A 5,275-nucleotide genomic window follows, 5' to 3' on the forward strand; every position below is an offset into this window, starting at 1 on the left:
ATGTACACCAACGATGATTCACTCTCAAATAAAAATAAAGTTTTCCATAAATCAAACAGCAGAAATAGAGGACGTGACAGTTATTTAGGGTTTGATACTACCATACACAGATCTTGCACATTCCTTGATTTTAGCAGCAGCTGATTGTACCACTGTTCTGGAATATAGACTCCTAGCTAAGCCATTAGCATTCTGCATTTGTAATTTATTGTGAAGTGTTCCTTCACCTTCTGTCTAAACACTATCACCAAATCCATTTGGATAAAATTGTTCCCAACAAAAAGTAATGATAAATTTAACCCTTAAACACTATAATTTTATTTATAGCTTAGGTTGAATTATATTGTTTTATCCTTTTTACCAGTCGTCAGAGAACTTTTATGTGACTTTGAGAAAGTCAAGAGATGTATACTCTTTACCTGTAAGTGCATATCTATTACTGGTCAGCTAAGTGTCTTTCTAGGGAAAACAATATATTGCTGCACAGTGTCATAATTTCATTTCCTTTTAGATATCCTCTGTATAGGAATTGCTAGGTCATGGCCTGAACCAGTGATTGAGCACCAGGTGAGAAGGTGTGGCTAACCCAGGGAGCTCAGGTGCAGGCAACGCAGATGTGCTACTGGAAGTGGTGGACATGGGGTCCACCTCTCCTTACCCCCATTTAAGGGTTAACAACCATAGGAGCAATGTTTCTCTTTAGAGGTTGCGCTCTTCTTGAAGTGTGATCAGACTTTGGAAAGGATGAGTTGCTTTCTATATTGGTTTCTATACTAAATCTTAATGAATACCTTTTTTAGGTATGTTTCTGTTCTAGTAGAAGGCGTTATCGCTGTCTTCTTTTGCTCTATATTTTCTAGTAGATATATTACATAGCATTCGGTTGGATCAACATAGTAGAGGTCCTTCATTTCTCTGGCAGCATATCTGCCAATGTTGTGTAAAGGTTTCTGTTACATTACTGAAACAGGAGTGAGAGCCTACAGGTTGGCAACTGCCCCAAGTCCTATATTTCCATTATTAGTTAGTGCTTAGACACACAGCTGACATGCAGACACCTACATTGAAAGCATATTAACTTATATGCTTATATGTTGAGTTCCTAAGTAGGAAGCTCAAACACAGGCCAAGGTAGACCAAAAATAAATGGTCAGGAAAATTAAAACTGGATATTCCAAAAGCATTTTAAAGTGCCCAATTTTAGGCAATTCCTGAAGTAGGAGCTAAGTTTCTTTTATAGCCAATGGAAAGAAATAGGAACACATGAGGCATAGTTCATCTTTTCTCATTTATTAGTCTACATTAGACTGAAATATATATATATATGTATTTTTCCTAACAGTGTCTATATCTCTTCACTAGCAATAAAGAGAACTTAGGGCAACTAGTTTAAATTCAGGCATCTACATTTGACTGGAGAACTCCCACCTGTGTGTCTGTAGATAACAGTGTCTTAGATCAGAGAGAAACTCTGCACCATCTGCTTCAGACAGTCTTGTCTAATGCTCCAGCACACCTGAGGTAGCCTTTATTGGAATGCCAATTACAGGAACAGCTGTATTTATTAAATTTGCCCTGTACTTAGAGGTACCTAATCCCACCCAGTTATCTTATTATTATTTTTACAAACATTTTAAAAGCATAGCAACCACAAAGAAAGTACAAACAGATTAAATCAACAAAATTAAACAAACAAATTAGTCCCTTGTTCCTTTCATCCTTCTCACAAGAAATTCACCACTGTACAGAATACCATGTGAGGAAAAAAGAACTATAAGGAGGGGATTTAAGAAAATATTAAGCAGCTGAGGAAAAAGATTTAGAGCAGGATTTATAGTTCAGATTAATTATAGCTAGTGCTATCAACAAGCATAAGACAAAGCAAATGGGGAAGACTGTTGATGGTGGTGGAAAAATGTGCAAAATATTATCCTGTTTTGCTATCAGAAGAACATCCAGCAAAGGTATTGTTTCTGCTGTCGTTACAGTCAGTCTCTTAGCAGCCTGAAAGTTTAAGATGCTAGAACATACCTAGCCTGTTGTTTGGCAACATAGGTTTCCACGGCAACAAAAGCCAGTGCCACTTCTCTTTCTTGCTAATAGATTCTGTCACTAAAATACAAAACCAGGGCACTGAACTGACCTGATGGCTCTTGTGAAGGCAGTTACCATGCCATGAAATTCCTGTCTCATACTACAACACCAAGGTATTCTGAAATATTAAACACCTTTATTTATTTTTGAAAAGGTTATTGATGGATACTGCAGTGCATTTCAGTTGTTGTGATGCTGCTTGGAAGGACGTTAGGAAGTTTGACGTACTGCAGAAGGATACTGGAAAGACTACTGTTATTCATTCATTAGCCCATTTCCCTTGGTAGCATCAGGTAAAATAGAAATCATAGAGATGAAAATCTGCATTCGTTTAACTACTTAAGGTCTACTTATATCATTTTACTCAACTGGGCAGAAACTATGGAGAACCAGTGACATTTTTTGGTGTACAGTTTATACTACTTAATTAACAACTCCAAGAGATGCTGCTTTTTAATTTTGATTTGATACAAAAACAAAAACATCCACTGAATCATGGAAAATGTCTTGAGGGAACATGTGAAAGAAACAAAAACTGAACTAGAATCCAATATAATGAATCTCTAAGTTAGTCCACCATCAGGGAACAAACATGACTTTCACTCCTTCCTTTCCTAGGTCTAACTTTGCACACATTCTCCACTGTTTAAATCCCATGAGTTATTTCTTTGTGAATTGTTAGTCAGTTCAGTGTAGAAATTCTTTTGAATGTCCTTTAAAGCTATTCTCCCATTGATCTGCACAATGGCATGCCTCCTGTAGCAGATGGTCTTGTTTTTCTCTTCTCAAATGTCCCAAATGTTTCCATCGCCTTTTCTGGGCAAATTCAGAAATAATAAAATTGTTGAATCTGATTAATTTTGCCATTTATCATAAATTATAACATTTTTAATTAGGTCATTTACTTCTGAAGGCATTCCAATGAAGACATATTGAGAGGGAAAATCAGACTTTAACATCTCTATTTTCACATGAATATAGCATCTGACTTGAAGATTCAGAATTTTGTCTTCAAGTTTAAAGATTTCCCCTTTATCTAAACTAATGATTGCTGTTATTTCTTTGCCAGCTCATAACATTATACTACTGTGATGAAAAATAGTCTCACTATCAAATGCACAGATACAGATAACGTTCCTTGTATCAACTGCTTCACTCTGCATGTGAGTTAAGCATAAGTAAGTTTACTGTTATGTGAATAAAGCAAAACTGTAGGAAACAGCAAAAACTAAATATATTCTACCAAAGCAATCTATTAAAAATGGAGCCCCAAACACCATGTGTCTCATTTGCAGGTCACAGAAAATAAAGCTGCTGGTTTCTCTAGGGGTGGGGTTTCGTTACTAGCTTATGCATGCTTCCAGTGCCAAAGGTAAGTATAAGATCGTGATGGAATGAGAAAAAAGAGGAATAACAAATTAATTACTGCTAAGTAAGAAATAATAATTCACAGTTAACCTCAAAAACTGGTGAGTTTGGCGTTAAAATATATATATATATACAGAAATGATGTAAGTTGTGTAGAACTGCAGAATAGAAGTCTTAGAAAATGAATTTAAAACATACACAATTTAAGACATATACAGGAGCTGACGAAAAGAATAACTGAAAACTCAGGGGAAAAAGCAAAGCAAAACAGCAGAAGTAACAAATACTTGGAAATATTTTAGAATCGTAGAATCACCAAGGCTGGAAAAAACTTCTAAGATCATCCAGTCCGACTGTCTACCTTTCACCAATATTTTCCACTAAACCATGTCCCTCAGTACAACATCTAAATGTTTCTTCAACACCACGAGGGACAATGACTTCCATTCCATTGCCTGACCACTGTCTTGGTGAGGAAGTATTTCCTAATGTCCAACCTGAAGCTCCCCTGGCACAGCTTGAGGCCATTCTCTCTAGTACTATTGCTAGTTACATGAGGGAAGAAACTGACCCCCATCTCACCACAACCTCCCTTCAGATAGTTGTAGAGAGCAATCAGGTCACTCTTGTTCCTTTTATATGTCACCCCTGAGCATTTTATAATGGCTAACAATATTCTCTGCTTGTAGACAGGATTTGAAATTATCCCTACACATAATTTTGTAAGGAACCAGATCCATATACAAAGAACTTAATCATGTATCTCCTGAGAATGAGTTATACTGTCATCAAAATTTGCCTAAATAAATATCATGTAAATATGTAGCTGTGATACCTTAAACAGTTGATCAAAAATTTTAACATGAGTACAGTAAATACTGAAATCATATGTTTCCTTGTTTCTTATAGTCTTTGTCTACTGTAACTGATTTCCAGACATTATTCACTGTACAGAGGTGTCCAGGAGGCATCAGATGTTCTGCTTCCTCTCACAGAACACAGCAATTATTTATACTTGAGCAATATGGGAGATTGAAGTTTTAGTTTTCACTTACTGAGTCGTTTGAAGATATTTTTACCTTGGGGGGGGTGGAGGGGGGGAGGAGAAGGGGGAGGAAACAATAACAAACAGAAAAGAAAACTCAAGAACCTAAGTTTATGTGTTATTTGTATCCACAAAAGTAACAATAATAATTTACTTACTTGTAGACCTTCAAATAACCCATCTGGACCATTCCTTTTGGACAAGAAACTGAAAGCAAAAGCTGAATCTGATAAGTAACATTTGTCCTAAATCCAATCTAATTTATTATTAATCAATAGTAATGGAGAACGTGGGACAAATATTTTAAAAGTTATAGAGAACAGGTGATTTGACAAGAGGGAAGAACATGTTGGCAGTGTGAAGATGATGAAAACCTCTGCTTAAAAAATTGTTTCTAAAAAAAAAAAAAAAAAAAAAGATGTAGTAAAGAACACTGTGGGCAGAGGAATGGAGAAGAAAGCAGAATAAATAAAGTTCTGACAATAATATGAATAACAGAGGAAATTGGATTCCCCTGAAATAGTTTGAAAAATCTGATCAATCTCATTTAACCATCACCTTGATGATCTGTAGCTATGCGAAGGGGTAGAAGGAGGGACAAGGATGTGGGGAAGGAGAAGAGGATGGGAAAAGGAAAAAGGAAAGAAAAATGTCAAGGGATGGAAAGGAAAGAAGAGAGAGGAGAAGAAAAGAGAAAGTTGGAAGGGACCTTCATAACTTCAAAGACCATGTAGTGCAACTGCCTGAACTCTTCACTGCTATCTAAAA

General features: G+C 36.1%; 1 long non-coding RNA gene across 1 annotated transcript; it reads left to right on the forward strand.

Annotated features, from left to right (window-relative positions):
• The first annotated feature begins 2,068 nt into the window (after nt 1–2,068).
• LOC149920218 (uncharacterized) lies at nt 2,069–4,924 on the forward strand. Its single transcript, XR_016470236.1, has 4 exons — nt 2,069–2,207; nt 3,164–3,272; nt 3,390–3,466; nt 4,672–4,924. It is a non-coding gene; the product is annotated as an uncharacterized LOC149920218 (long non-coding RNA).
• The last annotated feature ends 351 nt before the right edge of the window (nt 4,925–5,275 follow it).

The sequence above is a fragment of the Phasianus colchicus genome, chromosome 1 (genome assembly GCF_987193195.1).
Source record: "Phasianus colchicus chromosome 1, bPhaCol1.hap1.1, whole genome shotgun sequence".
In the NCBI taxonomy this organism is placed as follows: domain Eukaryota; kingdom Metazoa; phylum Chordata; class Aves; order Galliformes; family Phasianidae; genus Phasianus; species Phasianus colchicus.